Source organism: Pteropus alecto, unplaced genomic scaffold, assembly GCF_000325575.1.
Source record: "Pteropus alecto unplaced genomic scaffold, ASM32557v1 scaffold94, whole genome shotgun sequence".
Taxonomy (NCBI): Eukaryota; Metazoa; Chordata; class Mammalia; order Chiroptera; family Pteropodidae; genus Pteropus; species Pteropus alecto.
In genome coordinates this window covers 399,821-416,203 of record NW_006437736.1, presented here as the reverse complement: position 1 = coordinate 416,203, position 16,383 = coordinate 399,821, and the positions used below count along the sequence as shown (strand labels likewise).

Below are 16,383 nucleotides of genomic sequence, written 5' to 3'. Positions count from 1 at the left end.
TAGGGGGAAAATCCGGAATTTCCCCGTGGCGGGGGGCTTAGTACAGCAATCTGGTGAAAAGGGGGAGCCCTGGGCTTGTCTTACACCTGCATTTGCATGACACGTCCTGTTTTCACTGAGGTGGTGTTTATTGGGAGAAGGCATTCTGAGATTGCAAGGGAGCGGAGCCTGCTCTGTAAGCCATCTCTTGGAAGAACTGTTGAGCATCCAGGCAGAACAGAACTAGGAGAGGGGGAAGGGACAAGAGAGCAAGCATTGATTTTTCGAATGCTCGCTGTACGTGAGGCATCTCATGTATATTGGTTATTCTAGACTGTGAGGCGAAGGGCGTTTGCCGGGATCTATAGTGTGCTCTAAGAACTTGGACAAATGTAGGGTGACCTTATAATTTACCATCCACATTGGGGGCCTTTTGGGAGAGAAAGGAGTTGCTATCAATGATGCCAGACAAAAGATGTGAACTGGGACTGTCCCATGCAACTGGGAGGCATGGCAACCCTAGGGAGAAGGGAGATAAGACTGCCCCTGTTCTGGTTATCTGTCGCTGTGTAACGCATCCCTCCAAAATTTGGCAGCTTAAAACAATAACGATCCTTTTATTATCTCTCTTGGTTTCTGTGGGTCAGGAGTTTGGGAAGGACTTGGTCGGGCAGATCTGGCCTGGAGTCTCTCATGCTGCTGTAGTTTGATGTGGATGGAGCTGGAGCAGCTGGAGGCCAGCCAGACCTTCCCCTCTCTCTCTCTCCATTACACCTTAGGGCCTCTCTCATGTAAGGAGTTTGGGCTTCCTTACAACATGGTGACCTCAGGGCAGTCACACTACTTACATGGGAGCTGAAAACTTCCAGAGCAAGTATTCTGGCTAACAGGCTAGAAGCTGCATGGCCTTCTTTGTTCTGGCCTTGAAAGGTACGCAGCATCACCGCCACCCCTTCTGTTAGCTACCAGCAAGTCCCAAGCTTGCCCAGAGTCAAGGTGCGAGGCTCTGGAAGAGCATGAGGAGTGGGAGATGTGGTTGTGGCCATCCGAGGAGCATCAGATCTGCCACAGATGTAAACTGTCCTTTTCTAGACATCACCAGTTGGTTGTCTGTCTGCAAATGTGTGACTGAAGAGTTTAGGGCAAATGCCAGACAGAGTTTCTGAGGAAGTTTGATTGGGAGGAGGCCTGGATTGTGATTGTGGTTTACCAAGGAAAGCTGATCAGAGGAGTGAATGGAAGTACAGGAAGTGGGGAGTCACAGAGCCAGAGGCTGGCATTGTCCAGGGAGCCGGTTCTTGGCTGCACTGGCCGGCACATCATCCCCATTTTCTGGGCAAGGCTCTCTGTTCCCTCATGAGCGTCTGCTGAGAATTGCTGCCTCAGAGTAACGCTGTCCCTTGTTATGACTCCCTCACACCAAGCAGCCCTGTGAGACCATGAATCCTCACGGAGCTTTACTGCAGGGAAATATGTGCTGGTTAGGCTGACAAAAACACCCCGTCCTGCTGGCAGTTGTATACCCTGATCTCCCCATCAGTGGATGGATCTTCTGTTTATGCGTCAGCCTTACAAGCTTGGTTAAAGGGAATCTGCCCTTGCCTTGCGTGCAGATATACCTCAAACTGTGATGGATTCACCAGGGTCTCCTTCTGAGGACCCCTCCTTGGGGCCAGCACTCTTCCAGAGCAGTAACCTGCATCTCCTTACACGCCTTCTAAGAACCACTATAGGGATTATCACTCCATTTTATAGATGAGAAAACTGAGGTGCATTGAGGAGCAATGTCTTCCTCAGGTCAGCCAACCTGTAAAGGTACAGTCGGAATGTGTGCTTGCAATCAAAGCTGGCTCTGAAAACCAAACAATTTCTCAGGAGGTTGGGGCAAACGTTTGGGGGCAAACGTTTGACAGCAAACCTGATGTGAATTGAATGCGACGTTATTTATAGTCTTTATTTTATTTCCTTTAGTATGACTAGTCATACATTCTGCTGTGGAAAAAGTAAAGGGTTTATGGAGTATGTCCCAGAGCTGGCCAGGCAAATTACGTACTATATGGTGGGCCCACTATAAAACTTTATGACACCCAAAGACTTCTAAGTTATCAGACACATCGAGCCCCAAGGTTCAGGTAAGGAATTGTGGGTTTGTACCAAACTTTGCCATCTCAGCGATGTGGAAATCGCTGCCCCCATTTTACAGATGAGAAAGATTGAGAATCGTGGACATGATGCCTCTGGCAGACTCTGTGAAACTGCAGTTCTTTATCATTCTGTTGGAGGGGTGCAGCCAGAAGGGAAGCCTTTGAGTCATCAGCCCCCCAGCCTCCCAAGAGCCTTGTCGCCCCAGTAAATTTTTTAAAATAGAAAACCTGGAAGGATTAAAGCCCCAAAGGACGCTTCAAGTTCCCCGGAAGAAAGAGAGGTTTTCTGTACATTCCAATGGTTGGCATTCAAATTTATTTTTTATCTCAGCTGGATGTACACTCACCCGTCACAGGATCAGTTCTCAGAATAGAGAGGTACCTGTTGAATCATCCACCCCATTTCCTGCCTCTTGCGGGCATCTCTCCAAGTGCTGAGCCATCCGCTTCTCTCTGTGGCCGAAGATATATCAGGATTTGCAGCCCTGGCGACAGGAGACAAAATAGACTCCCATTTCCTTTGGAACCATTTAGCTAGTTTAGAGAGTACTTGACTTTTCAATGGGATGAGCAATACTCAGGCCTCTCCTTGGCTTTTTTCTTTCTGCGCTATGCATTTTATTCTGTTGGAAGCTGGAGTTTGGTGTCCTGAGGACAAAGTAAACGCTGATTTTGGCTTGATCTGGCTGTGGTCATGGGCCACTAGGTGCCCGTCCTTGAATCTCACGTCCACTTTCTGCAGCACATGCATTGTTCTCTCCTCCGTGCCATGTGCCTCTTTTCCCACTGTCCTCAGGACTGGAAACCATGCCTGGCAGGTGCCTGGAGAGCCTTGTTGGGGCCAAGGGACCACAGGTGACATTTAAGGGGGTCTCGTGGGGGCGCTATGGCATCACGGCAATGCAGGCAGACATCTGTGGAGACAGACCACCTGAACTTGGATCCTAGTTACCACTTGGGCAAGTTGTATGACCAAGCTTTGGCTTCCTCACCTATAAAATGGATGGGATCATAGAGTGTAAGTGGCGAGAATTAAGTCAGGTGATGCGTAATGTGCTTAAAGCAGTAAACCCTTAATGCGAGGCAGTCGGATTGGCCTGGTCACCAGAAGCCTGTGGGGGCTTTGACTGGGACAAGATCTTGTGACATTTAAAAAAAAAATTTTTTTTTTTAAGGCAAGGCAACCCTTGGTTGACCTCACAGATTGCAAGGACCTTGTCACCTTACAATCCCTTATTTATTTATTTTTATTTTTCATGCCTACAGGCCTTCCTAGGTGGTCTCCCATCCAAGTACTAACCAGGCCTGATCCTGCTTAGCTTCTGAGATCAGGTGGGATCAGGCTTGTTCAGGGTAGCATGGCCATAGACTTGCAACATGTTAAATGTAGTCGCTGATCACATATGAGGATCCAGTCCCTGAGCTGGTTGCCCAGGGTTCAGAGACAGATCCAATAATGCTCTTGAGTAGCCTGGGGTTTAGTGGGAAAGTAGGTGTGGCTAATCCAGGGGCTGCAGTACCTATGCAGTACTTAACGAAAGAAATATTAAGTCTACATTTAAAAAGCAGATTTCACATAAAGATTCAGAGTTTTGGCTTCTCTTAAGATCTAGCAACATTGGGCTGGCTTTGCTGCATGACGACAAGAAGCTGGGGTTGAGTAGGGGCTGCACTTTGCCAGGGGCATGCTACTTTGCCACAGTCCCCACTGCTCCCAATTGAATCACATCTGACATTTTCTTCACATTCATGTATGTTTGCTGCCTGGCCCTCTGAGTATTTATAGATAAATTACCGTGTAATGTCGTGAGTGCCGTGGGAGCACAGTGAAGGATAATAACTCAGCCTTGGGTAGTCAGGAAAAACTTCCCAAGGGAGGTGAAGTCACAGCTGCTTCTCTGTAAATCCTGTGGATACTACTGGACACCCTCATCTTTATGGCTCAAGGACATGAATAGAGGATACAGAGTTAGAGCTGGCAGGGATCTCTTGACATAAAGTAACCAAGGCTCAGTGGCTTGTCTGAGGTCACACAGCCAGCCGATGGCACAACTAGGCCTAGAACCAGGACTGTCAACCGGAAATAGGTGGGGGCCTCCGGAGTCAGGAGCATCTGTACTCTGGAATCTTGAACTTGAGTCCCCTCTCTGCCACTTACTTGCACGTGACCTTGGGTAAGTTATTTTATCTTTTTGAATCTCAGTTTCCTTATCTGTAAAGTAGGGCTAAGGATTCTGACATCAAAGGAATGTTCCGAGGGCCAAGTGGTGAGAAAATGGATAGGGGGAAGCTCATAAGCCCAGGAAGACTCTAGACATGGGGTTCATTACGATGGTTCATACCAGATATTGGTACCATCTGTTTGACAGGGACCTTGAAGGGAACCTGTGCCCCCATCTGCCTTTGCCAGCCCTTCATAGGAGCATGCATGGCCCTTTTCCAGGCTTGGACCCAAGAAGGGAATGTTTTGGGATTTTCTGACTTTCGCTGTGAGCAGGACCCTGAGTGCAGAGCCCAAGGGCTCTGAGGTCTAAAGAGATACTGAGATAGAGGTGAGAAGGAAGCAGAATTTCCTGGGAAAAAGAGGAGAAATGTCAATGTTTTTTTTGTTTTGTTTTCTTCAAGACACCTACCACTGAGGATGAGGGACCACCTTTAACACCCTGTTCGGTGGCTGGAACTCTTGCGGTGATACAGTATTGTGCATGGCTACCCGACTTGGGGGGTCCCACTGTCCTGAGTTCAGACCTCGGCTTCCTTATTGGTTGTGTGTCTTTGGGCAAAATTTCAAAGTTCTCTAAACCTCAGTGTCCTCGTCTGCAAAATGGGCGTCTTGAAAGTACCTATTTTATATAGTTTCTGGGGAATTAAATGAGATTATATGGTAAAGGGTTTAGCACAGTGAGAAAATCAATAAATGCCAGTTATTACTATTATTGGAAATATTGTACTAATAATCATCCATCATGTTTGTACAGCATTTTACTGTTTATGAACTAGTTGTGCTTTTCTTCCCCTTTGACTGTTGCAACAATCCTTTCCGGTAGCCAGTGCAGGGGTTATAACCTCATTCATTGCACAGATGAGAAAACTGGAGCCCTCAGAGGGCAGCGGTCTGCTCAAGGTCACACAGCTCGTGAGTGGCAGAGCAAAGTTCAAGTCTTCGTAGATGAAGGATGAGCAGCTGTGTCCACAGGGTCAGGCCAGACCACCTGATGCAAGGTTGGGCCACTCCTTGGGCACTCCAAATCTCTCAAAGACCCCTTTGTAGATAAATAATCTGCAGTCTTGCTTCAAACCTTTATTGTACCTGTTTATACTCTGAGCCTGTACCACCTCTGAGGGCGAAGAAATTTCTCCTTGTTCTGTGGTGTCAGACCAACTTTCCTTGCATTTGTCCTAAAACGATCCCTATGGGGTTCCCAGCAGCCCCTACCCACCAGGCCCGGTGCCTGTTTACCATAGGGTCCTTGTGTTCTGAGCTATGGCCACAGGATGGTGCTGTTCCACAAGGCATGAAAAGTCACAACCGTCACCTGGACTGCACTTCAATGCATCAAATATCAATCAAACATCTACTATGTGCAAGTCACTGTGGCTGCTTCAGTTATTCGTTATTGCTATATTAAGATATATAAATAACAACGGCAATGACAACAACATTGGTACAGGTTTTCATAGCTGAGCAATTTACATGGATTATGTGGTTACATTTGCCACATGTATCCTGATATATTAGACGAGGTGAATCTTTCCACCCCCATTTGAAGAAGAAACTGAGGCACAAAAGAAGTGACAAGACTTGTGGAAAGGCACAGAGTAGAGTGGCACATGGTAGGCACTCGGTGAATCACAGGTGGTGAATTGAACGGGTTGGACACAACATCTGTCTCCTCCACGCTATTCTTTGTCCGTGAGAGCAGGGATTGTCTTATTTGTCTTTCTGTACCCACTGCTAGCACAGCGCTGGCGGGGGGCCTCAGCAGACCTCTGCAGCAGGGAGAACAGAGGCCGGGGGCTCCCTGCAGGCCGCTCAGCCTTCTCCGAGGTTACAGTGCTGGATGGCGCACCGGTCGCAGTTTCTCGGCCAGCCCGGAAGCCTCTCTGGGTGCACTCAGGCTGAGACGCAGCCTCTGGGTATGGGCTGGTGCGAGAGACTGCAAAGAGAGGTCACTGCTTTCACCATGAGGCTTGGGCAGGGCATGAGTGACTCACCATAACTTGGCTTCTGAAGGCTGCCAGGTGGCTGAGTGGTCAGCAGTGATTCATTCATTCATTCATTCATTCAACAAACATTTCCTAAGTTATGCCTTCTGCATACTAAATGCTAGGGATACAGAGATGAAAAACACAGCCGCTGTTCTCCTGGAGCTTTTAGAGCAGTGGGGAGGACAGAGGGTAAATGGTGAGCAATACAGGGCTGGCTTGCTCAGAGGTCTGTACTAAGTGTTGGGGGTGATTGAGTCTACCAGAGGCGGAGCCGCAGGTTACACAGGGGAGGGAACATTTGCTGGCTCTCGAAGGATGAAACAAGTGTGCAGATCACCAGGCAAATAAAGGAGCATGAAGGTGGAGGGAAGGAGAGTCGGGCAGAGGTGTGTGCACAGAAGCGAAAGCTATTATAGGTCCTCATGCAGTTGAGGGCAGGTAAGAGGTGCCGCCAGACAGAAAGCAAGGCAGCCAGAGGGGCCTTGAAGGCTATCCCGAAGACTGTGAATTGTGTCCTTAAATGTCAGAGAATATTTTAAGACTTTCAGCCATGCCAGGAGCCGTGCTAAGCTCTGGGATCCAAAACTGAACGCTGGTTCTTGCTGTCAAGGAGTTCAGAGTTTCATGGAAAAGGAGAACAGAAAAAAGACCACCACTCATTTACCGAACACGGACTATTTACCGTGCATGGTGCTAAGGGCTTCCTGGGCATTGCCTTCTTACCTACCTTGCAAGGCAGGAACTATTATCACCCCCATTTTATAGCTGAGGAAACTGAGGCTTGGAATGCTTAAGTAAGTGGTTCAAGGTCGTAGAACGAGTGAGGTGGTGTCAGGACATTTTTTTTTCCTGTTTTGCTTTTGAATGGTCACCTTCGCTAAAACAAATTGGTTAATTTTATATAGATTTTTCATGCTATGTTACCAAATTCAAAAGTTACCAAGTGAAGTTGCTCGCTCTTATTTATATCCCTGCTTTCAGCCCTCCTTCCCCGGAGGTGACTACTTACGCGTTTCTTACTAGTTTCTTATGTTTTCTTCTAGAGATCTTCCATCCAGACTCAAGCACAAAAGGTAAGAAAAGACAAGTGCGTGTGAATCACAAGTGTGGGTTCTGGGAACAGCCTGCAGGGACTGAATCCTGACTTTTTGTGTGTGTGTGTGAGCATGAAGGGTGTTACATTAAATCGTAGTTTGAGCAAGGGGCAGAAGGGCTTGGAGGGTGGCGTGGATGTGTGTGTGTGTGTTTGTGATGCAGGGCGGGACTTGGGGGCCAGGTATGGTGGCAAGATGGAGATGAGGGACTGAGGACCAGTGGGGCCTGGAGAGAGACTGAGTAAGGGTGAGGAGAGGAAGAGAGGCTGCTGAGGGGTCACTGTGACAGGCAGGGCTGGGGGTGCACTAAGCGGAGAGGTGGCCACGGGGCTGGGACAGTCCTTGCCTCATGCTGACTCCAGCAGCAGTTCCAGCCCATTGGGCTGCACGTTGGAACTGAGCTGCCGGCGCTGGGCTGACAGGGAGCCCATAGACTCAGGCGTCCAGGAGATCTGGCCTGAGCGGCGGGTTCTGGGCAAGTCATTTCTCTCTTCAGGCCTTAGTGCCAGTGAGAAGTTCATTGCCCTGTTGTTCTTCCCTGTGGAGAGACAGGCAGGGTGGTGGGGAGTGGAAGGGCATCGGAGAGGCCTAGGCCGGAATGGGCTGGGGGCCCGGGATCTTTCTCCAGAGGTTTCCAGCTACATGGGAACAAGTGTCCACAGTGCGCAGAACTCTCCCAGGCAGAGCAGGGAGCCTCTATGTAGATGAAACATTACATGTCATATGTACAATATAACATGACCTATGTATAATAAGTGTAATAATATGTAATACAGATATCGTTTGCTTCTTACCTACCCTGTTTTGAAACCAGTTTTCAAGATAATGAGCAGGTTCTCTGGCATCATCCCATTCTTTCTGATGCTCAGATGGCCTCCTCCAGCCCGTGGGAGCCCCTTCGAGTTAGACACTGAGCCTTGTGGTCAAGCCTTCATAGTCTTTGATAACTTCCTGGCTTCCTGGAAGAACATGATGTTCCAGGCTCATCTTGGACTTTCCCTTTCCAAGTTCTGGAATCAGCTGTTTCTCCAAGGAGCCCTGGTTCCCTTCCATGAGAAACGCTATTTGGAGGCCACTGTCCTCGGGCCGGGGGCGTGGAGGGAAGCAGTAAGCTCCGGAGGAAGAACTTCCAATCTGGACAGCCCCTTAGCTCTGGTGACCTTGAGCAAGTCCCTCCACATCCCTAGGGGTTGAGGATTAGAGAGAGGACCAGCGAAGTCCTTTCCAGACTCATCTGAGGCCAAGAACAAGACATAGGAAGTGTTCATGCTGTGTGTCCCCGAGCTACAGTGGCATGGTGCAATCCCACGGACCCGGATTCAAGCCCTGGCTCTGCCACTGTGTGTCTGAGTGACTCCAGGCAATTTACTTAACTTCTCTGAGCCTTGGGGTCCTCATCCGTGAGACGAGGAGAATAGCACCTACTTCACAGGGCATTCATGAAGATTACATGAGACAACCTGTGTAGACGTCAGATGTAACTCACCTAGAGCAGGTGTTCAATGGATGCGAAGTCCCTTCTTTTCCCTCCTCAGTCATGTGATTGCAGCACCCCGAGAGATGAGGACGGGGTTACTGGAAGGTTTGGGCGAGGGGAATAGAGGTGACTATAGGGGAAGAAATTGGAAAATAGAAGAAATTGGAAGTTTGTGGACAAATAAAGGGGGAGGTGAGATTAACTCACAATAGAGAAGATGATTAAAAATTAAAAAAAATTAAGTATAGTTGGTATATAATATGGTATATAATATTATATTAGTCTTAGGAGTACAATATGGTGATTTGACATTTATATACCTTATAGTATGATCACAATGCTAAGTCTAGTTATCTGTCACCATGCAAAGTTATCACAGTCTCACTGACTATATTCTCTTTTACCTTTTTCACTTGTCCCCAACCCCACCCCACCTGCCCTCCAGCAACCATCAGTTCGATCTCTATTTCTATGAATCTGTTTTTGTTTTCTTTTAGATTTCACATAAAAGCAAAACCATATGGTGTTTGTCTTTCTCTGTCTGGCTTATTTCACTAAGTGTGATGAGAAGACAATTTCAATTGTCAGATCTGTCCAGTAAAGGAAGACTCTATTTGTTTGGGGGAGGTGGAGAGCCTCCTGTTGTTGGAGGTATGCAAGTAGAGGCTGAGAGACCATGTGCTATAGAGATATTCTTGTGAGGATTCCTGCCCTGGCCAGGAGGTTGATTCATTTGCTCAGCAAACTTTTGGAGAGCGTTGTCCTTGCCTGGCCTTGCGATGGAACAGGGGATGCCAGCGTGAGTGGGACACCGTCCCTGGCCCAGGGAGCTCCCAGTCCAGGGAATGAACTGCTCCCTCAGGTCCCTTCTACTCTGCGGGTCTGTGCGTTAACGCGTCCAAGCCTTGGAGGGAATTGGCTGAGGGTTTTCAGCGTGCACCTCTTGGTATTGATCCACTGGAGCCGGAGCTGGCTGGGGAGCAGCAGAGCAGCAGGCGGAGGACGCCGCAGTGTTATTAGTGCGGAGGACACGCTGTAATCTGTCAGTGTCACCGTGGTCGCAGCTGGCCAGGGAGCCATCCTTCAGTTAACTCCTCCCTTCCCAGCAGCCACCAAGCACACAGCTTGTAAGCACCCTCCCAGCACTCCCATCTGTCCCTATGGGAGGGGCAAGGTGGGTGTTTAGTTTTTTTCTATTTCTCCCTGATGTGAGCCCTCTGCCTCCGTCACACCGATATGTTCAGTGTTACTCAAACACACCTTGGACATTCCTACTTCTATGCTTTCAGTTACCAGATTTTCCTACCAGCTGTGGTCACCAAATCTACGTACGTTCATCCATTCATCCATCCATTCATCCATCCATCCATCTATCATCTTAGCATCTAAAAATCCATTCATTTTTCCATTTCTTCAACCAGCTATCTACTCATCCAGTCATCCATCTGTCTATCCTTCCATCTTCCATCCATTCAACCTTGCATTTCAGTCCAACTCAACTCAGTTCAATTCAGTTCAATTCAATTCAATTCAACTCAATTCAATTCAAATAACCTTTATTCAATTCATAAGATTACTAGGCCTTGCCATGTACCAAGCAAGTGATAAGTGAGTTATGTCTCTCCTGTCAAGAAGTCCATGGGAAGAATCCTTCTCATCCTTCATGGTTAGCTTTGATTCTCACTTCTGTTAACCTGTTGCCAGTCCCTTCAGCAGAAGCAATGGACTCTAAAGGACTGTCTTGTAAAAGAAAGGTTAGTGTGATTTTCAAAAACTCTACAGGACAGAGATAAGGCAAGAGAGAGGCGAAATGTGGGAAGGAGGTAAGAGCGAGGCGAGCCAATGGGACCAGAATCTTGGCTCCATGGAGGGAGGGGCTCCCATTCGGCCGTGAGCACTCTAGCAGACTGAGTGGGTGTGTAATGGGGGATAAAGGTAGAGAGAAGGGTACAAGGAGAACACTGTGGCACTATGGAGAAGTGGGTTCATGTGGGGCTGAAGACATGAGCTCTGAAGCCAATAGACTGCCTGGAATACTCTACCATATTCCTGCTTGTGACCTTGAGTACATATCTTAATCTCTCTGTGCCTCATTTCCTCATTTATAAAATGGGGATAATAATAGGACCTATCTCATAATGTTGCTGTTAGCATTAAGATGTAAAATGTTTAAATTAATGCCTGGCACTAAGGGAAAGCTCAATAGATTCTTGCTCTGATTATTATTACTCTTTATTGAGCACCGGCTCCATCCAGGCACCGTGCTGGGAGCTTTCATATTCAGTGTCTCCTCAGAGCATCCCAGCTGCTAGACCTGTGCAGGTATTATGGAACCCATTTTGCAGATGAGGAAATGAAGGCTCAGGGAGGCTGTCTCTTGCACACGTTACACAGCTGGTGAAGGGTGAAGCCGGGCTTCAGGGACAGGCCTTTCTACCTCTGATGCCTGTGCTCTCCCACCTGCCCTTTTCTGCTGTCTTTCCATCTCGTTTTCTGTCTGGGGTGGTCTTTTGGCCTTCTGCACTTTTCGGCTTGAGGTGTTAATTATTATTTCATGTGTTTTTTCTCTCTTCTCCGGAGAGAATGAAAGCAAGAACAAATTTTTACTCTCTACAGCAGTTGAGGTATTGCCTTTGACAATGAAAGCTACAGAATTTATGATGCTTCCCTTTTCGCCTTGCCTGCCAGGAATCTTGTACTTTTTGTCATATTGCTCCTTTCTCCTTTCCATGGCCTTGGTTTTTCTACCTTTAATATTCTTGTTATTTATGTGTCTTTTACTATAAGCTGTTCTACTCACAGAAGGGCTGCATAAGTAGAGGTTAATTGAATGGAAAAGGGCAGATCACAGATCATGAGTAAATAATAAAATAAAACTATGAGCTTCAGGAAAGGGACTTTCCTAACTGAAATCTGTTCCCCCACAGTATCTAGCCCTGGCTCTGGTTTGGTGAATTTTGTATGGGATGCTCAGGGGTGATTTTACCCGTCACATCTGAGTCAGCGGCTTTTCTTGCGCTTAAAATCAAAAGGCCTGCTCTGTGATGACTGACCTCTGCCCCTCTCTTCCACTTTATCCTGTGTCACTCGTCCCCTGCTCACCAGGGATAACCATTTCAGTCATCTTTTCGATCTACTTACAGGCCAAATTCTTTCCTGCCTGAGGCAAAGGGGCTTTGCCCATGTGGTTCCCTCTGCCTGGAAGCTTCCCTCCCCTCCCCTCCCCTCCCCTCTCCTCTCCTCCCCTCCTCTTCCCTTCCCTTCTCTGTTTTTGTCTGGCTCACTTTCTTTACCCTTCGAATTTTAGCTGCAAGTTAGCATCTCACAGAGGCCTCCCATGACTGCTCTATCTCAAGGGGTTGTGGTAGCCTTCAAGGACGGCTAAGCATTGCCTCACCTCGCACGCTCATGCCGCTACTCCCATCAGAGGTGGACTCGATATTTCCTCCCCCTGGAACTAGCCTTGAGACTTGCTTTGACCGACGATATGGCAGAGGTGACTTGCTGACACTTCTGAGGCTCGGCCTTCCGATAACTGGCAGCTTTCAATTTCATCCACTTGCTATGCTGTGAGAGACCCAAGACACACAGAGAGGCCACAGGGGATAGAAATGAGGAGTTTGGGTCAACAGCCCTGGCGGAGCTCCCAGCCCACATTCAGCACTGACTACAGCACACGATTGAGCCAGTTTGGTTGCTCCAGCCCGGTCAAGTTCTCGGGTGACTGCAGCCTCAGTCATCATCGTGTAAGGCAGAAGAACTGTCCGGCCGAGCCCACGGAACTGTGAGAGATAATAAAACAGTTATTATTATTTTAAGACGCTAAGTTTTAGGTAACCAAAGGAGAGGCCTCAAGCCCTGTTATTATTATTATCTTTCATTATTGCCCCAATGCATTGACTTCACAGCACTCATGATAACTTGTGCTTATCTAATTATTTGACTCTGAACTTGCTCATTTTCCCTCTTCCACTCTGGAACAGGAGCCTGGAGCCGTGTCTATTTGGATTGGTGCTCCCCGCATCATTGTGCACAGAGCGTGGGGATGAATGAATGAGTGACAGGCATCGGGACAGTCCTGCAGCATTCCTGAGAGGCAGGCTGGGCAGCACCAGGACGGAGGTGGGTACAGCCCAAGCTCCAGCTCTGGAGGGCTTTCCCACTCAGGACTGCGAAGCCTCTCCCGGCACTGCCTTTGCACCCTGTGCCCCCTCGCCCCTGCCAGGGAGAACACCCCCTCCCTCTCCTTGCCCTTCTGTGCCCTGTGCAGCCTCCATTAACGTACCCATGACCCTGCAGGTTTTGTGTATGTAGGTGACAGAAGTGGGACAGAGTAGTGGGTATGACTGAGAACTCTGGACACAGCTCCGCCACACTCTGAGTGCGTCTTGGTGCAACGGCACATTTCTTGAGTGTTCACTTGTATAGAAAGTGCTGTGTAACGTTTATGATGTGCCAGTCACGGTGCTGATGCTTTAAATCCATTTACTCCTCATAACAACCTTATCGGATATGTATGATCTGCAGTGCCTGGCACATTGTAGGCTCTCCATAAATCCCAGCGCCTTGACAAGGGAGGGCATTGCAGGCTTTACTGTGAGGGCACTAGGGAGCCACTGAATGTTTTCAAGTGAGGGAGTGACAAAGAAATAGTAGTCTAGCTCAAGTTCAACTCTCTCCCTCCCCTGGCTCTCCTCCCCACCCCCTGAGTTTCACTCACCCCCACCGCCTATAAGATTTTGAACAGTTCAGGGGCCATGACAGGTCATCCCAGATTTCCTGCCTTGACGGGATGGGAAGAGATACTCTCTTCCCCCTTACGCCGGACGTCACTCTTGTCGTCTCTTGGCAGAGGGCTGCCTCAGAGAGCCCAGCCATGGTCCCCTTTCCTTCTCCGCTTCAAGCAGTAGTGGCCGAGAAGGTACCTGGGTTGATCTTACCATCTCCTTCTTATTCCCCCTGGAATCCTTTGCATAACCGCGTGGGTGAGGTGAGCCTTAGACTGGTAACTCAGAGGGAAAGGGAGAGGGGAGAGAAAACAAGGAGAGAGAGTGGAAGGGAGCCAGGGCAAGAGAGAGGGAGAGGGGGAGACTGAAAGAGAGAGAGACAGAGAGGTAATGACAGACACTGAGGAAGAGCAGGAGGGAGAGAGAGCGGGGAGGAAGGCCAGGTTTAGCGTTTCAGGGCTGGGTACGCCTGGTGACAAAAACGGGCCATCTGCCCTAGTGTTGTGTTCCCTTGTTCTGACAGATGTTTTGGGTACATATAGGTGCACACATGTAGGCACATGCATGCACATATGGTACATGTGTCCACATAGATGTGACATAGTATACACATCTCTGTGCTTACCTGTGCATGTAAGTGCACAGACGGGTCTACGAGTGCACGTAGGCTAAGTACGTAGAGGAACGTGTGTGATGGGCACAAACAGCCTCGCTGAAACCCTCTCCTCTGTGTCCCCGCCCTGAGCTAGTGCATCGTCCTCTCCACGCCTTTGTGCGGCTTTGTCATCTTTCTCAGCAGCCCTCCGTTTCCTTGTTCATGACCCTGTCTCTACTGAGGGCGTCCTGCAGGATAGTCCATGTCCTTGTCATGTCCATACACTTGGGACCAAGTTCAAGGCCTAGTAGAGTGGATCTAATTTCAGAAGTGTACGTGCATGTGCGTGTGCGTGTGCGTGTGTGTGTGTGCATGTAAGAATATGTATGTGGACATACACATATACCTGCACTGTAGGGGCTATGGCTGTGTCTCGAAGGTGTGCGTTAGCGAACCTCTTGTGTGTGTGTGTGTGTGTGCATGTAAGAATACGTATGTGGACATACACATATACCTGCAATGTAGGGGCTACGGCTGTGTCTCGAAGGTGTGCGTTAGCGAACCTCCGTGCACACACCATACCTACAGGTTTATGGTATGTGGTATGCTGGTAAATGTTTGACAATCAACTCTTTGTTAAAAAAATCCCTAATTTGTAGCATTTGCCTATTTCTGTGGTGTAAACACTCCCACCATGACTGAGTTCAGGGTGTTGGTGTGGCCTCACTGAACTTGGAGTTGAGAAGAGATGCATGTGGTTGGCTCTCATGAGCCTGTAGGAGGTGGCCCCAGCACACCGCTGAATTTGTGTCTGTGGCAGTCCATGGCAGGAAGGGCAAGCAGGACAGGGTTCCTTCGGCCCGGGAGAAGTCTGCAAGCTGTCCCAGAGACATTTCTTTGGGCACTAGCGGGGCAGGCAGTTGTTGGCTACCAGCCAGCTTTCTCAGCCATCAGCTTGGAAGCCAGTCCAAACTGATGCTTCTTGTTAGGCAGGTCTAGACACTCACTGAGACAGCCGCCTTCCCTTACCCGCTGAAGACACTCTCGGAGCTTTTGGAGTTTGGCGAGGTCAGCACTATTGCAAGAGAGAAACTAAGCCTGGAACGTGAGTGGAGGAGAAGGAAGGCTTCTACCCTCCATCAGAAAGGGTGGCTGGGGACGGTGGAGGGGTGGATGGGTCAGGAGGCTGGGGCCTGGAGCCTGTTTGAGGCCAGTTCACTGTGCAAGTCTGGATAAATTGCTTGTCCTCTCTGGACTCCAACTGTACCTTTTTCTTTTGCCTATGAAGGCATAAATCTTCTGAGATGTAAGGCCTCTCCTCTGACCCTGGAAGTCAGAGCTCTTGGCTATTGAAAAATACAATCAAAAGCCAGAGAGAGGCTGTACTGTGGACACGTGTAAGAGGGACCTCCACCTCTGGCCATGTCCCTTCCCGTGGGCTAATGGGATGTGCTCACCCTGAGCCCACATTCCTCTTCTAGACTTTTCTCTGGTGTCTGCTACTTTAGAATTCCTGCCCAGAGGGTACTGAGCCAGGTTCCAGGACCAGCTACTATCTAAGGTGATGTCCTGTGGTTGGCCTGTCCCAACAGGTAGCCAAGGAGTGGCCATTTCTGGCAGCTGTAGCTGGAAGTTGGATGTGCAGGCTGGGATGGGCACCCCCTTTGTGGGAGAGGCCCTGCACATGCTGAGAGGAGCTAGAGGTGAGAAGGGAAGGGGGCTTGGCTGTATGCTAGGAGCCAGGGTCAAGGGCCCAGCGCAGGCTTGCCCCATGCTGCCACTTTTGGGTACAGAATTCAGATGTGGTTAAGAATTCTAAATTCAAACCTACTATTCCAGGTCATCATGAAGATATATCTGTCAGGATAGAAGGAGGGAACATTAATTTTAAAGATTGTTAGTTTGAATTTTAGCTGTTTAATATTTAGATTTATGGTATGTGGGCCTCCATTTGTATTCCCGCCCTGGGACCTGGAAATGTTAGCGGGGAGCCTGGAGGAACAGGCGCTTGTGTGGCCCCTGGGAACTTGGGCTGAACTGAGCAGGGAGTGCTGAGCGTTGGCCAGTTCTAGAGTGGCATTTCCTGGGTCCCCATTGTGCGGGGCTGGCCTTTCTGTAGGTGGCTCAGGCCTCCTCTGTGTGCTGTCTTCTTTCCCTT

The 16,383-nt window shown here is 48.9% G+C and overlaps 1 long non-coding RNA gene and 1 pseudogene across 1 annotated transcript in view; one reads left to right on the top strand and one right to left on the bottom strand.

The window, feature by feature from the left end:
* The window catches only part of LOC112481886, a 29,345-nt gene that overhangs the window by 5,266 nt on the left and 7,696 nt on the right, over positions 1 to 16,383 (top strand). The window contains exons 2-3 of the long non-coding RNA XR_003047095.1: positions 7,376 to 7,405; positions 12,887 to 13,025. This is a non-coding gene — a long non-coding RNA (uncharacterized LOC112481886). The remainder of the gene's footprint in view (positions 1 to 7,375; positions 7,406 to 12,886; positions 13,026 to 16,383) is intronic.
* LOC112481946 lies at positions 3,375 to 3,493 on the bottom strand (annotated as a pseudogene).